The sequence below is a fragment of the Ostrinia furnacalis genome, unplaced genomic scaffold (assembly GCF_004193835.3).
Source record: "Ostrinia furnacalis isolate ACB-3 unplaced genomic scaffold, ASM419383v2 OfSCF7379, whole genome shotgun sequence".
Classification (NCBI taxonomy): domain Eukaryota; kingdom Metazoa; phylum Arthropoda; class Insecta; order Lepidoptera; family Crambidae; genus Ostrinia; species Ostrinia furnacalis.
Window position 1 is genome coordinate 29,860 of NW_021137618.1, and position 21,370 is coordinate 51,229.

Sequence of the window (21,370 nt, forward strand, 5' to 3'; positions counted from 1 at the left end):
AAGGACCGAATGATTAATATGTGTGAAAGGTGCAGGACAAAGATTTTTAACCTTAAATATGTATATAAAATGTACTGAAACTCAATGCTTTTAAGCTCTCTCTATTAAAGAATAAAGCCATGCTAACTCCCGCATGCGCTATTTGTGTTGTAACTAAGTAAGATAGGGTAACGGCACCAGTGGTCAGCCAGGAACCAGTGATCAGCCTATTGCGTTGTTTATTGGCCATAAATATCGCTGTAATCAAAATAACCAAAACACGGGCACTTAAATAGAAGCTCTGTTTCCTTATCGGTTCATGTATCATGCGATAGGAGCGGCAGGGGGTCAGGGGAGAGAAGTAAACACGTTCATACAGGTGCTGTCCGCCGATAAGAGCAGAAGTGTCATGTCCGCCATATTTTTTGTTTCACGTAGTGCTCTTTTGAAAGGTGAGAAATAACATATTTTAGTATGAAATGTGATTGTGTTTTATAGATAATAACTTTATACATTACTTAGTGCATTTAATTTTATGAAATTTGATAAAAAATATTGTTTTTTTACTTAAAAATTTGAGGGGCTGACCATTGGATACTGATTTTTTATGAAAGATCCAATGGACAGCCCCCGGGGCTGATTACTGGGTTTTTCTATTTTTTTTTAACAGTAAAAGCAAAACGAGCCATTAAAACCGTTAAATTTATATTTATATATTTAGTGAGACAAGTATTTCCTAATTGTTAGAAAACCCAGTGGTCAGCCGCATTTCAAAATATTTTTTCAAGCGGCTGACTACTGGGTCTCAATGATCCAGTATTCAGCCACGATGTTATTGAAATAATATTTTAAGTATAAATGCGAATATATTATAATATACTAATATCGTTGATTTTTTTTAAAAGAAATATTGCTGTTTTTATGATAAGTAATAAGAAGTTCCTAGAAAATAAGAAGATACAAAGAGATTGTAATAGTAGGTATGTTTAAAATAATATTTGTACAGGGTGGCCCAGAAGAAAGTTCACTTTTGAAAATTCAAGGAAACGAAAACTGTACGTTTTTATAGAACTTTAACTATTGCAATTCAAAGGAAATTTAATGCAATTTATTTTTAAATTTACCTTTATTAAATTACATCGCCCAGGAGATTTCCTTGACGCTTACAACATTTGATCAACATACATCAAAATCTTGAAATGCGTTCGTTAGAATTATCTCGAAACCTATTTTCAATTTTTTGCCGAATGCTCAGCTTTAGTTGTTGCATGGTTGTTGAATTATAAAAGTATACTCTATTATTTATGTAACACCACAAAAAAGAATTTTCTGGAGTGAGATCAGGGTTTCCTGGTGGCCAGGAGATGTCACCCATGCCTGAAAAATTTTTTTGTGGGAACATGTCTCTTACCATCTAAACGCTCTCATTTGAAGTGTGACACGTAGTCCCATCTTGATGAAACTAAGTGCTTCAGTCATAGCCTTGCGAATCTTGCAGCTTTGATATCAAAAAGCTTTTCAGCCTACCAGTATAGCGCTCTCAAAAATTAATCATCCTTTCAATGCAACAAACCAATTATGCAGGGGTGAAATCTCACTGCCTCTAAGAAGCGCTAATCTCATTCCAGTAGACTTCTCTTTGTGGGGTTACCTTATGAGCAGAGTGTACTCTCATAATCCAAAAACTCTGCAGTATTCATTCATCCTGAATCCATTTCGAGGCAACTCTAACGAAAGTTTTCCAAAATTTTTATGTATGTTGACCGAATGTTGTAAACGTCACATGTACAATAAAATTTATAAAAGAAAGTATATTTTAAAAAAAATTGCACAAAATTTCCTTTAAATTGCAATAGTTAAAGTTCTACGAAAATTTACAGTTTTCGTTTCCTTGAATTTTCAAAAGTGAATTTTCTTCTGGGCCACCCTGTATAATGTGCGATATACATTTTTTGTGCTAAGTGAATCGTTGCTATAAAAATGTGATTAATATAGTTGATTTTGATATAACATTGTTTATTTTGATCTCATTATTAGTTATACTTACTATAGGCTGAACACTGGGTTCAACAAGGCTGTTTATTGGTTTTTAGAGGCTGTTCACTGGGACACTGGGCCATTTTTTGTTTAAAATTAATTATATATTTTACTAAGAGAATTATTGTTTTTGATAAACGTTGATTCGAAACTACAATAAACAATAAATCCATACATGTTGTACGTTTTTTTATTCGACGATTGTTGAAGAAATGGCAATTGTCAAAACTTCAAAAAGCTGTTATGAGGCTGACCACTGGTGCCGTTACCCTACTTAGCCCAATATGTGGACTTGTGGAGAAATTCAAGTGAAAAAAAAAATTACAGAATATAAAACTCATAGGTTAAAATGCCATACCTAAGGCGTAAAAACAGCTTTCAAGTACTTATGAATCTACACTTAAAAAGAGACTCAGGTCAGGTGATATGTGTGAATACTAAAATGAAATTCAATTTAAAAGTTAAGGTTTTTGATTGGTTCAATTTAAATATTTACAGGACAGGAGTATTGTTTTGGTATATGAACCTAAAAATATGAGACTCTAAAAAGGTTGTTTTTTGCAAAGGTAGCTCAAATAATTAGATCATCGCCAACAAATAATCTTATTTTAGAATCGAAACAATACAAGGCTGACGTAATTTGTTTTTTTAGTCCCAGTGCCTTTTAATGTCAATTTTCAATACTTTATCATACTCATAACGCTCGTGACATTATTGAGTTAGGTTATCTCGGAATGCATTCGTTGACATATTGTTTCATGATATATTGTTTCGGCGGACGATTTGTTTAATATAGCGAATAAGACAAATGTACGGGAGTTATTAAATTTTTGCGTTTGGAGTCGCATCTCAAACTAATTTGAAAATTATAAATAACTTGAAAAAATCGAACTGCCTAAGGTCGTGGGTTCAATTCCCGCCTTAGGCAGTTCGATTTTTTCAAGTTATTTATAATGTACGGGAGTTCCCAATTAGAAAGTCCTTTTGTGGTCTTAAAGTACCTACTTACTTCATATACCACACGTAATGATAATGTACATTTTTTTTTATTTTTTTTTATTAATAATACAGGTCGAATATAGGGGTGAGTTACCTGAGCCCCGATTATGGTAATTTTTAACGTTTCCAATCCAGACGCGCTTCATCGATTCTGCGATACGATTGGTCAAAACAGCTGACGTACGCTGTTTTGATCATTACGCTGACCAATCGTATCGCAGAATCGATGAAGCGCGTCTGGATTGGAGACGTTAAAAATTACCGTAATCGGGGCCCTGATAGTAATGCCCCAGTATCAGATATTGTAAGCCGCTTCTCACATTGTGTAAGTACTTACTATAGGAGTAGCACTTATCTGGGTCAATGACTGAGGTATGTGAGCGGTACGGGAGGGCGTTTTTGTGACGTCAAACGTCAGCGAGACTTCAAATGTGCTTCAGATTTGTATGCTCTGTCACGTCATAAATGTCAAAGTTACCGCTCCCGTGCCGCTTCCATACCTCAGGCACTGACTTAAGTTAATCGCTAGACCTATGACCACAGAACAATTAAGTACGACCAGGCCTGTTCATCTCCGCGAGTTTACATCGAAAACAAAACACGCACGATGGCCCACCTACAGGATACTATTCGACAAGGCCTCATATGCGAGCGAACATTGACTCACGCACGCGTATTCTTGTGTATGATGGAAGAAAATAAAGAAAATGGTGTACTAAATACTGTGCAGTATTTAACTGCCTAAATAATAATAAAAACACAGAATGTTTGAATGAATTTAAGTTGCCTCAAGACACTGTGAGGTAAATAAGTAGTTAATATTATTCATGATAATTCATGCTAAATCATGTATTTCCTCCGCCATTTTCCGCAGTTTGGCGGTCACATCATTTTACTGAAGTCAGCCCTATAGCTTCGGCGCAGTGCCGATCACTGACGTTTGTCAACAAAATGGTGCTTGACTCTTCAGACAGGCTAAATTACACCATATTGTTAATGACATTGAGCATACTTTTTTTTAAATACATTCGCGAAGTAAAACTTCTGTACGTAGTACTTATTATTATTCTGTGGTACGACGTACAGAAGTTTTACTTCGCGAAGGTATTTAAAAAAATGTATGCTCAATGTCATTAACAATATGGTGTAATTTAGCCTGTCTGAAGAGTCAAGCACCATTTTGTTGACAAACGTCAGTGATCGGCACTGCGCCGAAGCTATAGGGCTGACTTCAGTAAAATGATGTGACGTGAGGTGACAAACTGCGGAAAATGGCGGAGGAAATACATGATTTAGCATGAATTATCATGAATAATATTAACTACTTTACTACATTTATTAGTATTTTTCTTTAGCTTAGTGTCTGTAATGTTATTTTATTTTTATTGTTTGTTTATATGTTAGCAGAGCGCCACGCGGGGCCTCGACTGTTGAGCATCCCCTATCCGCTCTTGAATCTATAAAAGTTTTAATAAAATAATTGGTTTATGTTTGGCGGACGCGGTTTGGGTCCCAACAGCCGAGGCCTAGGCAAGGGTACTCGCTGAAAATCAGCGTCGGGACATTTACTTATGTCCCGAGTATCGCTGAGCGGGCGCCTTTTTGGCTCGGGATTTTTACTGATCTGTGTGCCTACCATGAGTTTACGTTAGGAGTGCTCGCTAGCGACTACGTAAAAAAATGACATTTAAATGTATGACATATTGTGCAGCGCCCCTAGTGGCTACTTTCAAGAAATAAAATCTTCATAGAATTTTTTGACGTATTCGCTAGCGAGCTCACCTAACGTAAACTCATGGTAGGCACACTGGCTGGATTATTTTACTGTTTTTTATTTTTTATTTTTTTCTTCTTTGTGTACCTTTTTATACTTGTAATTGTCATTTTTTGTCCCGTGCCAAATAAAGATTTTTATTATTATTTTATTATTATTATTACTTATTTACCTCTCAGTGTCTTGAGGTAAATTAAAAAGTACATTCTGTGTTTTTATTATTATTTAGGCAGTTAAATACTGCACAGTATTTAGTACACCATTTTCTTTATTTTCTTCCATCATACACAAGAATACGCGTGCGTGAGTCAATGTTCGCTCGTATGTGAGGCCTTGTCGAATAGTATCCTGTAGGTGGGCCATCGTGCGTGTTTTGTTTTCGATGTAAACTCGCGGAGATGAACAGGCCTGCTATGACTAGCTTTTTACACGCGTATTTAAACGGTCAATCTCCTACGCCTCGATCACATTATTGCACGCTACAAAGCTACTATAAAATACAAAATTATTCATAACTTTGTATGTATTGTGCTAATATTATTTCGTGTAACGGTGCTCAATCAGTCACTTGTTAAGTGTTAAAGCGTATGGGGCCGATGGACTTTAAAATACGAAAACATACTTTCATGTATAATGAAGAAGGATGAGAGTTGAGTGACTTAATCGCGTGATTTTATTGGGCTTGGTATTCAATGTTTAACAATTTTGACAATAACACCCCAACTAACATTAATCACTTTCAATTGCGACCACGTATTATGTAAAACTAAGCTTATGATAATAAAGTTAATTTGGCTTCAAGTTGAAATTAAGAATTCATTTCGATTTTAATAAGCCAGTGATTTCATCATCACCTTCATCATCATTAACAGCCTTTTACAGTCCACTGCTGGAATATGAGCCTCCTCCACTTTAGTGGAGGGTTTTGTCATAATCTCAACGCTTGGCAGGCGGGTTGGAGCCAGTGATTTACTTCCATCAAAATATAGTGTAGATACTCATAGAGAGAAAAAGTTGCACCACCTTACTTTGACCGTAACTATAACGTTAACCGGCGTTTTTGTATGGAGTTTGACAGATTTTTGACGTTTGTTAAAGTCAAAGTAAGATGGTGCATCCCAGTCTAACAATAAAATGCTATCTAAAAATTGATATCTAATTATGGCTTTATCTTGAAATCGTAAGATTATTTAGTGATGCGTATTTGTTTTGACACCCTTTACCTCTGTAAATCTTGCGACTAAGCTTTTGGGTCTGCACTACCGTTTTTGGGCAAATATGTACTAAAACACAAATCATATGTCCTCTTGACCACCTTTTCCTCAATTTTCTGGATTCCTTGAATAATGGCCATTGATAAACTTAGCGGTTCTTTTTAAAATGCATCGGATTTTGATTCCTGATAACGGACGTTGACTCCAAAAGTTTTTGACCTCATGAAATGGGTAAAGGGAAATTTGTTTTAACCCACTAGTTTTTGCCCTCGACTTCGTTCGTATGAATTTCGTTCTGATACAGAGTCTTTATCGCGTACGTACATGTCCCCAATCCCACTCCCTATAAAGTATGACTTCGTTTTAAATTCTTTACGAAATGGTTGTTTTTCCCAAAAAACTTGTGCAATCCTTTCCACCCCTTCAGGGGATAATTTATGGGATGAGAACTGTTCTATGTCCTTGACAGGGTTAAAAACTATGTTCATAGGAAACATCTTAATCGATTCAGCGGTTGTTGCTTCCCCAGAGTGAATAGGCACTTACAGGGCAGATATGTACCATCCTAGACTGCATCTCACTTAACAACAGGTGCGATTGCGGTCAAATACCTGCCTTGTCTTGTATAAAAAAAATACAAATATTCATCCCTCTTTTCACCCCCTTAAATTCAATAGTCATTTCTAGGATAAAACTAAGCTGACACAATTTCGCATTTATAATACCACGCGTACTTTTGAGAAATAAATAGGACTTCAAATATTCGATGATACAACCACAGAGTTATTTTACGAGATAGCATCAAATGAAAAGCACAAGTTTGCGGTCAGCGCGAGATAAAGTTAACAATAAGCTAACATTTTGATTTATTGAGGGCTTCCCTCCGAGTTCGAGAAATAAATTCACTCTCCATACAAATACTTTGTGTTGGAAAGGATTTAGTAGCTGTAAAACGAGCATGGTGAAGGATTTATGAGATGATAGAACAGTTAATCAAACTTGGATTTGAACTTTTCACTGAGAACGGTGTTGGATAAAGTGCTCTTCATATCATTTTATGCAGTTTTATTACCGATGTTTTGTTCAGTATTGAGATAAAAGTAACAGTATAAGCTCTGAATATCATTTGGTATTAAATACTGGCAAGAGACTGCTTAACATTTGCTGTATCTACGTCTCTTTTCTCTTGTTTTCTTTATCTTAAAATTACATCTCATAAAGGTAGCTTGAAGTCAGGAGGGCGCTGGGTGCAAGCCACTACTATCCGGGTGATGTAGAAATCATTAGGGGAGTCCTATGTTCAGCTGTGGACGTCTTGAGGCTGAAATGATGATAATGATTATTACCTTACTTCTTCCCAGCAATTTCATTTTCCCAAGTTGAAGAGTAGGAATTACAACAATTATACACTTACGCTGGTCACCAATCAAATCACATAATGCAAATAAAGCGCGTGCGCAACATTCAATCACGATCCTTTCAATTTCTTCATTCCCAACTCAAACGTAAGTTATCTTGTACCCTAATTAAAACCATTAGGGCATAATCAAATTCATCGGGACATTCTTTAATTGAAGGTACTTTAATCATGTACCTAAGGATGCCGATTGTTTATTTAAAGTCAATTGAATGATCAAATCAAATCAAATCAAAAATATTTTATTAAATTTTGACTGGTGGCACAACGTCCCGTAAGACTGATTTAAATGGGAATACTCCTGTAGGACCGATTTAAATGGGATGTGGGTCTAAAGTCAAATGTGACGGTAATAAAGAAGAGAAAGAACAAAAATAACTTATTGTACTTACTGCTATTGAAGGAAAAAGTTGATGCTGTTTTTTAACAGAGATCAACAAAGAAAGACAGAGAGAGAGGGTGATAGAAAGAGAGATATGAATGGAAATTGCTTCACTTACAAGAGCTAAGTTTTTGAGGTAGGAATGAGCAGAATAAACTCTTCTTTTGTCAGATACCGTTGTATAATATCTTATGTGTAAGTAAGTATATGTATACCTAAAGGGACAGTGACCGGTATCCATCTCCATCAACACAAAGATCCGTCTAAAATCTGAGTAATCGATGAGTCGCACTTTTCAAAACATTTGTGATTTTTGGTTAAAGAGCTTGATTATAAAAATCTTTCTCATTTATAGTTCTTGCAACTCACGAAGGCGAGTGAGCTTTACTTGTGTGTGTACGTGTACATACACATAACATAGTCTAATGGCTGTCAAAACTTTTGAAAAACAAACAGTAACGAGCCACCACACATGTAAAGCTCACTTGCCTAAGTATACCTATTTTAATAAAACGTGTGAAAGGACATCATCCACGTTTCATATATTTTTGGTCCAAAATCAAAAGTGCCGGCCAACAAAAAAAAGTGCTGTATTCTGACAGAATACGTCTGCCTTAGCATTTGTTACTATGGCACCAAAGCCGTAGCTCCACTGTGCGTCGAGTATTTGAGATCTAAAAGTCATCGATTATTCATACATTTTTTGTTCAAAATCAAAAGTGTCGGCCAATAAAAAAAAAGTGCTGTGTTCTGACAGAATACGTCCGCCTTAGCATTTGTTACTATGGCACCAAAGCTGTAGCACCACTATGCGTCGAGTATTTGAGATCTAAAATTCATCGACGATTCATACATTTTTTGTTCAAAATCAAAAATGTCGGCCAATAAAAAAAAAAGTGCTGTATTCTGACAGAATACGTCCGCCTTAGTATTTGTTACTATGACACCAAAGCTGTAGCACCACTGTGCATCGTAGTATTTGAGATCAAAGTCAGTCGTTTCATATATTTTTAGAGCTCAAATACTACGATGCACAGTGGTGCTACAGCTTTGGTGCCATAGTAATAAATGCTAAGGCGGACGTATTCTATCAGAATACAGCACTTTTATTTTTTGGCCGGCACTTTTGATTTTGGACCAAAATGGATGATGTCCTTTCAGCTTTTTATAAAATTATTAGGCCCAGAACAGACGGTGAAATGCAACTGCAACGAAACTGCAACGAAACTGCAACTGCTAGTTACTTTTGAGTTGCATCTAAGTTTCTGCCATAGCGTCCGTTGAGAAACCACACATTACGCGACAAGTTTGAAACTTTCAGTTTCAGTTTCATTCATAAGAATCATCAAAAAGTTGCAGTTTCGTTGCAGTTGCGTTTCACCGTCTGTTCTGGGCCTTAGAGTCATTACCTGTCTTGGTTATAGAAAGTGACATCCCTAAGTTCGCATATGAACAAATCTTCACGGTGCTATAACTGTATCTGAACACATTCATCATGCGATAAATGTTCGCTAATGATATTTATAAATTACTCCCAAAACTTCAGATTGGAGAAGACACGCAATTTTTTAGGCAATTAATGCGTATCAATATACAGTGAATCATTTGAGTAAAGAATCGAGCTTTGAAATTAACCGACTGCTGTAAAGGGAGTGATGTGATGAATCAATCCCTTTAGTAAAAGTGTAGTGATAATAATAATGAAATAACTAGATGTATTAATTATGATATTATGGTTCATTAAATGCTGAAAAGTGTCAACACTTTTGTGAACAATCACTGATGGTCAAGTTTTTTATTTTGTCTCAAATAGCTTGCCCTCACACCACTTCGGGACAACATAACACTGGTCAACAAAAAATCAAAATGAAAATGGTGCCGAGATTCTGTTGATAGTTTATTATTAGGTGTGTATTAGCACAGAATAAGTAATAGTACAGGTACAGAAGGATTACTCCGCAAGACGATTTAAATAAATGCGAGTCTTGCTACGACGCGATACAGTGGAATTCAGCTCGCACAGCACTAAGTACCTACAATTTTATTCACCTACAAGTTTTGTCTCTTTCTATCGCGTGCCTCTGAACTCTACGCTGTTAGGGTTGCTGTCTAGTAGTGTCTAGTAAAAAAATAATTAATCTACTTATTTGTAATGAAGTACGTATGTAGGTAAGTACGCATTGATTATGGAAATCCTTGGGAGAGGCCTTTGTCCAGCAGTGGACGTCATTTTTGGCTGAAACGAACGAACGCATTCTGAGCAGTAGTCATGGTAGGTTAGGTTCCTATACTATCCTAAGAATTATTGATTACCTACATGGCCAACATACCTTTCAGCATCTTTGGGAAGCGAAAAAAAAGATAAATCCGGTAGATTTCTTTTCGAATTTAAACACCCGAACGCCGCACAATAATATTTCTTTCTCTTTATGTCTATTTTTAAATAATACTTCGATCATAGAATTAGGTACTACAACGCAAAAAAACAAAAATTGTCGACAATTACAGCAAAAATTTACCAAGTGTTATACCATTTTGGAATCCTTACTAAATACGCCAAATTATGACGTCACTTGCCACACTCGCGTAGTACATTTTTTTTTCAGTACAGTCAGTTTAAACTAGGCAAAATTTTTATTTTGAAAATTTTTTTGGGAGTAATGTATTTTTTTCATCCATTTTGGAGCAGCTGGTTTTGTAATTTTGATAACAATTTAGAGAAGTATTATTCAGGGTTACATAACAAAAACAAAATTTGGAAAAAGTGAAGATTTGTGGCAACACGAGTAAAAAGACCGTCACCGGGAGTAGAATTTTTTTATTTTTTTTAAATGCCTATTATTTTGAAAATATGCCACATAGATTTTTTTTTATATTTTTCTGATAACCAGCATAACTTGCCTCAACACCCAGTTCCGGCTTGACGTTACATTACGGGACACCCTGTATATATATATATATATATATATTATATTATATATTTTATGGAATGACCCTGGAAGAGAGGTACCAAGGCAGATGGGATCGGTATGTGATGGCTGATTACTGCTAGAGGATGTAACGTGATAGTTCCATTACACCTCATTCACAAAAGTAGTGGAAAATAAAGTTTTTAAGCATTTCAAAATATTATAAACGCTGATTTTGGTGAAATTTTGTATTTTTCTATACACGTCAAATCTAGAAAACCACACGTAGGAAATCAACAAATTTGCTACTAAAGCAACCAGCATAAGGTCCTCAATCAAAAAATATATACAGTTCCTTGGCACCAAAACCACTGTTGACCAGTGTAATATGAGCTAGTGCTGAGAAGAAGTGGCGGAAGAAAGTCACCTTTGTCAGCCTCTTTTTCTATCAAATACAGCAAACACTGCTTATATTAAAACAAACAAAAGGATAAGATTAACATGTTTAACAATATAATATCATGGTCATGTGATAATTAACATGTCTATAATTCTACTACTCATAACTTCTTGATTGAAATCTAAGTCAAAATTATGTACTCGTCAGACCAATTCGATCCCTGTAATTCATCAGAAAAACCTTTATTCGGTTTGCACCAACGCTTATTCCGTGTAAAGCGTATTAAATAGAAATCATCCGCCGCAGCATTGGGCAACATAAATCATCTCGGTCCCTTGTTATTTTTATCGGCAGTATTGAACACGTTGCGCTGAGCTTAGGAGGGTTAATTATGGTGGTATCCCGGGGGATGAAGTGTTTGTTTGGGAGAGTATGTCGAAAAATTGTTTGATAACAAAATAAAAATAACTTTGGGAGTGTCTGGCGTTGGTTGCACTGAGTTAAGATGCAGGCGATGCAATTTGGAGCAGAAAAACCTAAGTAATTCCGAAATCAAGCAGCTTAGAGCTGAAAACTTACAAGTAAGTAATACTGAGAGCAAGCGAATTAAGTCCTAATGCCAATAGGGATTTAAGAATAGATTGTACGTGTGCTCTTTCATCTGCAAATTATAAACCATCAGGGTCTTCTACTTTTATTTCGTACTGTGGTTACTATCCTAATCCTATAAGCAATCCTTTAATGCTGGATTTCTATATTCAATCCTAATCCAAATTATACGGATTTGGATTGTCAACTGTCAAATTTTAATATGTTTTTGGCCAAAATAACTGCGGTTTTTGATGTTTTTACATTTGTATATTGTTTATAAGACTATTTAAACAATATTAAAGTGTAAATGCATCGAAAATTTTGCAAATATAATCTAAAATTGAATTCAATTTGACAGTTGTAATCCGGATTTGGACAAGGATTGAATATGGGAATCGGGCGGTCATGTAAGCTATAAATTACTGTATTACAATGAAAAAGAGGCTGACAAAGGTGACTGAGATTCTTCCGCCACTTCTTCTCAAGTCAGCACCAGCCCATATGTTGTCCCGAAGTGGTGGTAGGGCAAGCTATATTTAGGACGTGTATAAGTGCCCTGCAAAGTGCCTATGTACTGAATAAACGATTTGAATTTGAATTTGAAAAAGTTCTCCATCTGCCTTTAGTAAATTAGAGTATACTTAGTGCTCCTGCAGTGGAGACAAATGATGAAATATTAGGCATTTGTTACTAAATCACGGTCATAACTGCATCATAGCAAATTATAGCCTGTTATTGTTCACGATATGTTTAGACATAGTGTTGTTTTTGAAGTCTCGGGGTTAATAAACCAATAAACCTATGACAATCTGCGATTTTGCCAGATTTATTGCATCCGCGTCGGATTCTGGGAATAGTGTCAGATTCTACCTAAGGGTTAAGGACTTTTAAAGTATTACCACATTCAAGACTGGTTCGGGAAGGGAGTACTGACCCATGACTCATCGGTTTGCATGCTGAGATTTTAAGGAAATCTTGAGATTTACGTAAGAGTCGCTTACTTTTTTTGGCGGTCACACCCAAGGATTGTCCCGTAAATAAATAACATTTAGAATGACTAATGACGTGCTTTCTTGATCTCATACAGGTAGACTAGGCTTACAAAAATATGCCTACTAGTGTACTAAGTACTATAAAGAATAGGTACTGTTATAGCTTTGTAGTAAAATCTCTTCTAGAACTGAAATAATTTTAATAAATCGATAATCCCGAACACGATAATCCTGGCATTTTCAAGACGAGAGTGAATAGACACTTAGAGGGTAGATATGTACCATCCTAGACTGCATCTCAATTAATTATAATACCTGCCCTAGTTCTGTATAAAAATCAACATACGAGTACCAATAAAAACCTAATTATAAAGTCGTCAGTTCCTGTTATCATTTATTGGACTTAAAAACCATACCTATAAGGAATTTATGGTGTACTTTTTTCCCATCCATTGAACAAGGGTCTAGATTGCTGATGTTATCGTACTGACACCTCTGTAATGGAAATGTCATATTGCTCGAACAGATTGTGGGGATATTGAGATTTGTTCTGGTACTTTTCCATTTTTATTTAATAAATTGATAAGGGGATATACTCGTATATAAGCTATGTTGGGTTTTTATGTAACGATCTCTTAATTGCTCTTAATATGTATTAAGGAGTTCTTCTTTCCTGTTTCTCTACAATAGAGCTTGTTCCAGTAGCCAATAGCTTTATATTGTCCCTTGTATGGTCTGCAAAGTTAGTTAAAGTAACGTAATTTTTAATTTAGTTTAGAAACATCACACCTTTCGTCGTTCGTCTAAGATAGTCCTTCCTTATTGTTCTGGTTCCCCTGATTATGCCGTTAAACCCGATTCTTGGTTTTATGTCAAAGTTATGTTGTAGTGTTGTTAGTCCTTTGCATACCAAGACACGTTTATCTTAAAAACTTATCGACCCAATCGATCATATACTTTTTAGATTCTGTGTCACGATCAGCGGCAAATAAATTACAGAATAGATAAACAAGAAGGATGACGCAGTCGCAATAAAAATTACACTAATATCCACAAAGCTTGTCAACTAAATGGCTATTAGAGCTATCACTGATTAATCACCTATAGCGTTATATCATGACACACACTTGTTATAATACACACGCTAACTGCTGGTTTGTTGAACTGTGTCCTTTTAAGATCCGTTTAACAAATAATAAAACTCGATTTAATTTTAATCTTAATGATAGATTCTGTACAATCAAAAGCTTTACATGTGTAGGTAAAACTTGAAATTGAACTGAGCTTTTAATTTCTTTCTGTAATACGCCCCTAGGCCACTTGAAGATTAGATGGGAGCGCTGCATACGTATCAGTGACTAAAATACCTGTTTTAGAGTTAGATTTAAGATGATTATGTGAAGACATTCACATAATCATCCTATTTTTTACTATACCCTGTCTATTATTCCATGTCTACGAAAAATAAGTCTCAACAGCGCATAATTATTTCTATTGCTTGTTTTCTCCCATTCAACTTTGTCAAGAATTAAATTTTAGAGTTAACAATCAGCTCGTAATACTGCTGATTTAACTAAGAATGTAGATACTGAATAGTAACTAGGTACATTTAAGTATGTATTTAGTTTGTTCGACAACATACATAGGTCCATACCTATGGTAAGCTTCCTGAACAGTGATCCGGTGCCGAACCACTTTTTATTAATTGCGTACAATTTCCCACTAATGTTTCCGTTAACATACCACTACCTATTGATGTTTCACTTATAGTGGCTAAAGAACTGGTTTAACTGGTATATTCTTAAAAAAACGTATAGTTTTGTAGAATCGATTGGTGATAACTTTTAAAGTCTGTATTAAATGGGACAGATAAGTGACTGATTAACAGTGAGAGATTTAACTTTTTAACCTGGAAAATCCTAGACAGATTGCCGCATCAATCATATAGCTTGTCTGCACATTTTAAGGCTCATTTTAATAAAATTTACATACTAAACTTTAATAAATAAATATGGCTGAATCTGAATTCCAATTCAAATTACTTATACTTCTTTTGTTACAAAACTTCAATGCAATGTAATTTTGGGCGACAATCGCATTATTTATTGAAATGCGCCGCTTTATGTGACTCTCAAAGCGAGATGCCTTTAGTAATTTGGCCCTAAGAGACAAGTGCCACAACAAATGACTTTAATCTGCTGAATAAGTCAACCGAGATTGGATTAAAAGGAAAAGTATTGAGGGCTTCGTAAAGTCACAAATAGCGGGTTATCTACCAACTACGACACAAGACACTGGATACAAAAGGTGTGTCCTGTTGGTGAAATTAGTGTGACACAAGTATCACAAGGTGGATCGACGGCATCATAAAGGTAGCAGAGAATCGCTGGACGCAGGCTGCTACCAATCGATCAACATGGAAAGCTTTGGGGGAGGCCTATTTTCAGCAGTGGACGTCCTATGGCTGAAATGATGATGATGATGATGAGATTCTGGACACAACTACGCGTCAAATTCTTAACGTGTCCAGATGACGAAATAATAGGTGATACTAATTTTGAGTTTCCCGAACTGGACACATGAGTGTCCAGTCTCTATGTCCAGTTGGAGAATAACCCCAAATAGCTTACTTTTTAAATATTCACAGCCTTTTTTCGTCGGTCAGTGACCTCGCCTGCTTTAAGGCGATGTTAAATTTGAGTTATGACGTATTATCATGCTTTTTCTGACCTCGAACTTAGTTGCATTAGGCGCTATTTTAATGGGCGGGCCGAATAACTGTACCTACCTTGGCCACCAGGACTGGGTTTTATGTATTCAGAAATAGGTACAGATAGAATATTAGGTTGAAGAAAATAGACTTTTCTTACTTTCAGGAGCCAATTTGAACAGCTTCTAACAACTAATTCTAAGGCTGGGTTGCACCATCTTACTTTAACTTTGACAAACTTCAGAAATCTATCAAGCTCCATACAAAACACCGGATATCTTTATAGTTACGGTTAAAATTAGGTGGTGCAACTCAGCCTAAGTAATATCTGTTAAGAACACCGAAATCAATTTCTAAAGCCAAAATCCAAAGTTAACCTCTTAGTAACGTCACAAGTTCAGTTGCAAACATAGTTACCTGGTAACTATCAGGCCGGGGGTTTCCGCTGAATTTACATATTCAGGCCTTAAGGGTTAAGTAGGTCGCCTTAGAAACTGTCTATGACGTCGCCATAACCTGCTGCAAGTTTGTAATTGCCGAAGTTTAGCCGTGATTAATTTTGGGGAAATTATTTACCACCGTTCACTAGCAGGGCTTCTTAATTGGTTTTTAGAGGCATTATTGTGGTAATAACGGCGTTATTATTTATTTATTTTATCACTATTGCACTTACATGAATATACCTAACGCATGTAAATCCCAACTTATAATATTATAAATGCCAAAGTAACTCTGTCTGTCTGTCTGTCTGTCTGTCTGTCTGTCTGTCTGTCTGTCTGTCTGTCTGTCTGTCTGTCTGTCTTTCTGTTACGCTTTCCCGCTTAAACCTCGCAACCGATTTTGATGAAATTTGGCATAGAGATAGTTTGAGTCCCGGGAAAGAACATAGGATAGTTTTTATCCCGGTTTTTGAAACAGGGACGCGCGCGATAAAGTTTTTCTGTGACAGACAAAATTCCACGCGGGCGAAGCCGCGGGCGGAAAGCTAGTGCATGATAAATGCTGAGCGGGAGCCTATTGGCGCAGTGGCTCAGTAATTGTTGTTGTGTTGTTGTTGTTTATTTTAACTACTATGTCAATAAAGCTTTTTCTATTTCAATGTTATAAACTCGTTAGAGTAAAGAGCACTTGCATACAACTAGAAAAACAATTGTTACGACTTACGAGTATATCCTACTGGTCGCGGTGGCCCAGTTGCTAGACTGTGACACGGTATTATCATACATAGTGGGGTTGTGTCCGCCTCATCAGTTCTATTTTTGTTGGAGACAAGTTATACAAGTAGCCTTTGTTTTGCGGTAGGTATACCTACTGCAATGTTTTCTAAGGTAGGCTTGGTAGATACCTAGGTACTTAAATCTTTTATCTTGATTTTCAACAAAATACAGGGCGTACACCATTATTGTCTGTTCGCACAAGAATTGTTTTGTCTGTAACACTTTATGATATACTAGTTTTTGCCCGCGGCTTCACCCGCATGCAATTTCGTTTGTCACAGATCGTCATAAATTATAGCCTATATGTTATTCTGGGTTATAAACAATAATACCTAGGTACTGTAAAGTTTCATCAAAATCCATTCGGTAGTTTTTGCGTGAAAGAGTAACAAACATCCAGACATCCAAACTTTCGCATTTATAATATTATAGTAGGACGGACTTATGGACCACAGCATATTAGGGGAAAGTAGTACGAGATAGGGCATGTAATATCGGAAGGTTTTCAATTCCGATATTGAATTCCGATATTAGATCTCAATATCGGAATTCCGATATTAATATCGGAATTGAGTTCATGTGCTATAAAATTAATATTTAGTTATATTCGTAAGAATTCTGGATTGTTTACAATAAAATAATGATTGTAATCAAAATCTTTAATTTGGTATAAAACAGCACTATATAAAATTGAAGTTTTAAATCCATTTTTACGTTATGGGTACTTATCCATTTCATTTGGTTTTTTATGTGACGAGGGGCAAACGAACAGACGGATCACCTGTTAATGAATGGTTACTGATAATGAGCTTATAATTATGGACTAGCAAATAATTAAAGTGTTTTTGTAAAGTCACAGGTATCAAACAAACTTTTACTCCTTCATTATATTACCCTGTTTTATGTTGGCGGAACGAATTTTAGAGTCATTCAAATCACGTGCTACAAAAATTGTAGAGAGTGGTAAAAAACTTGAATATGCTTGTAATTTGTTCCTTTTTGATTATCGATGTACAACTCACAAAACCACGAGGCATGATCATCATCATGTCAGCCATAGGACGTCCACTGCTGAACACAGGCTCCGATAATGATTTACACAATGGCCGGTTGGTGGCGGTCTGCATCCAGCGCCTTCCTGCAACCTTTATGAGGTCGTCGGTCTACCTTGTGGTTATGAGTCCTACGCTGCGCTTTCCGGTACGTGGCCTCCACTTCAGAACCTTGCTGCCTCATCGTCCGTCTGTTTTGCGTACTAAGGCAGAACCGTTGGAAGACCTTATCATAATGCTCGAAGACCTTAATCGAGTTTCCCAACAGGTAGGCCTTCGATGAATATGGAAAAAACGAAGCTTATGTCGAATGTCCATGTTGCTCCTTACCCAGTTTCGGTTAGGAGCTCGATTCTCGAGATTGTTGACAAGTAAGTACATAAATGTCTATCTCAGACAAACGATCAGCTAGGTAGTTAGATGCAATTTCGAGAAAGAGGTAAATCGTCGAATACGAAGACGAAAGTCTTCAATTAGTGTGTGTTACCAGTGATGATATACGGATCGAAAACGTGGCCTTTGAATATAGGGCACAACGTGCTATGGAGAGGGATAAGCTTGGTGTTTTTTTACGAGATCTAATCAGAAATGAGGAGCTCCGTAAACTAACTAAGGTCGCTGACATAGCCCGACGGATTAGCAAGCTGAAGTGGCAACTTCACCCTTGGTATCGCTTGAAAACTTTTCTGTTCAGTACAGCCACTCAGTATCATCTCCTTCAGACTCAGGTGAGTTATATGAAGTTCTCTTTCTTTTATTTCACTTCCCTTTACCTACTCCATTGACTTTTTTGTTTTAATTCCCAGGGATCATCTCGTACATATAGGAAGGGATAATCTTGACCCAAGTCCCACTTTTTGTTAAATATTTGCTAAAATAATCTACAAGTACGCGGCTACGTTTTTATGGCCAAAATATTAAAATTAAACATAATAGAAAGCCTAACGACAACAGTAATTACATTTAACATTGTTTGAATAAAAGTAACATAAGCTCAAAGTCATGCCTATTTTAGATCAGAAGTACACAATTTTTCTTTTTTCTCGTCAAATTCGATGTATCGCTCACGCCACCATTGCGATTTGACTGAGGCGGGGATGTGTCCAGAGCTATGTTTTACCAGTGAAAGAAACTAAATGACGTTAGTGGTTTCAGCACAATCGCGAAAGATCATCTTACCCCAGGGGATCAACTCGTACTACTTTCCCCTAAGTTAAGCTCTGTGGCATCCATTAACTTGTTCCTCTTCTTGTCGTGTCGACAATAAACCTATATACAGTGTCAGCCCAAAACTCTGCTACGTAAGTGGAGTTATCCAGTAGCATTAAATCTTCCTTCTTTGGGCAAAAAGTCTGCACAATAAAGTTTTTTCATTATAAGGAACACGCTTTTTCAAATCAAAAGCATGCTAAAAGCTAAATAGCGTGGTGTTCGTTACACCATTACGGATTCCGTATTGAAGATTAATTAATTAATTTACGATCCATCTTATATCAAGAACATCATTATTAATTTGAATTACTTGTCTTAAGGCAACGATATTAAGTTACATAAACACATTTCCATAGCAACCCCGTAGAAATTCGTGATATTGTAGAGGTAGGCAATATACATACGTATTCACAAACATTACTATGAGGTCCCACAGTGCGCGTGGACGCACAGTGTGACATACGAACCAATCACAGAGCTCTATTCAACGCTGTGCGTTCGATTTGCTGCTTTACTTAAGCAAGCATCGTTTGTGAATATGGGCGTAAATCTATCAGTAACTTTGTGTGTAGCTATGTTAACAGACAGTTCAGATATGACTGTTTATTCGAGATTATTAGAATCATGGATTTTAGTTCTTACGTAAATAAAATATAGCTCTCTTTACAATGATACTAATTAAGGCTTGATTGACTGAACAATAAATATGATTTCGTGACGAAACAAGATCGAAAATGTGTCTAAATAGCTTAGTTGGAAGAGGAGTTGCCCGGCAAGTGGAAAGTCGTGGGTTCAATTCCCGCCTTGTGCAGTTCGATTTTTTCAAGTTATTTATAATTTTCAATAAAAGATCGAAAATATTCGCAACATACTCAAGAACTTTGGATTTTGGGATCAAATTACATATGAAAATGTTTAGAATCTAAATTCGTTGAACCAAGGAAGTTACACATTAAATTAAAGGTCAAAGTAAGATTACACTGTCAAGTATGTGTGTCATAATTCAACCAGTTTATCATAATTCTTGACACGTATGTTTACTACCGTAGTGTAGGAATTCGTCTTCCTAAGTATAATAAATCCTTAGGAAATGTGAATTTGTATGTTGCCCTTATATAAGGGCCTTATTTAGTAGTGGAGTCCACTATGAAGTCATGAGTCCAATATTATGTAGGTACGTCATTGGTATAAGTGAAAATTACTTCCACTTTACATTGTTATTTTGATGTGAAATTCTAAGGTTTCAAATATAATAGAGTTCTCGATTGACGGAACGATATTACTGCTCTTTATTTGTTTTTAAAATTCAGGATAGGTAGATTAGACATTATAAAATAGGAGTTTTCATCATTATCATTTTCAGTCATAGGATGTCTACTGCTGAAAAAACCTACATGTAAAAGTTCCGTTTCGAAATCACGTTTGGTTTCGAAAGAACATAGGCATCATGGAGTGGCTTGTTGATGTTACAAGTGAATGCTTTAGTTAATATACTAAGTTTAGTATAAACTCTCCTTTGTGAGGCATTAACGTTTAAACAAGAATTAAATAAGTCACTCGGATAAATAAAATTATTTCGACGCGAGCGAAGTCGCGCGAAAAACTACATCTTACTATTATTTTGATTTGTAGGATAATTTCATACGTAGGTTGGTCTTGATACCCTTGCAGATTGTCTGTGCTACAATAAGGTCTATCTTTATAGTGTGCACATGTAGGGAATTTATGATTGAAAGGCACGGCTAAATATGCAGTGCATTGAGTCATTTATGATGCTATTATGATGTTGCATTAACTCAATATGCCATTTATATTGCAGGTTTAAGTGCTTTTAGATATTGATTGATGAATGATGAATCGCTGCAATTCTGTATCTTATTGTGAATATTATGTTTATTTAAAAACATTGCAGCTGTAACTGGAGGAAATTATACTGATTTTCTTTGTTTACATTAAGGCTTAGTTGCACCACCTAACTTTAACCGTGACTATTACAATAACCGGTGTATTTTGTATGGAGTTTGACAGATTTTTGACGTTTAACAAGTTAAAATACTAAGGCTGGGTTGTACCTACCATCTTACTTTGACTTTAACAAACTAGTCATAGTTACCGTTAAAGTTAGGTAGCGCAACTCAGCCTTAATATTCCATCCGTATTCCTCGGGCAATAAGTACCCACTCCATTATTTTTGCACTATGTCCAAAAATAATGGACTTATTTGGTTACAATCCTTAGTCATTATTACATACAACCACGTGGGTGAAGGAAAATCCTACCTCTTGTTTGTCCGACCAAACCGTACATACTTTATTGAAAACCAATAAATTGGACACGCGTTTGTATAAAAAAGTGAATTCAGTGATACATCGCCGGTAAACCCGCAGAGGAGATCCGCAGGAGAACCAAAGTGACTGACATAGCCCGCTGAATCGCTAAAATCAAATGACAGTGGGCGGGACACATAGCTCGTAGAGCTGATAGC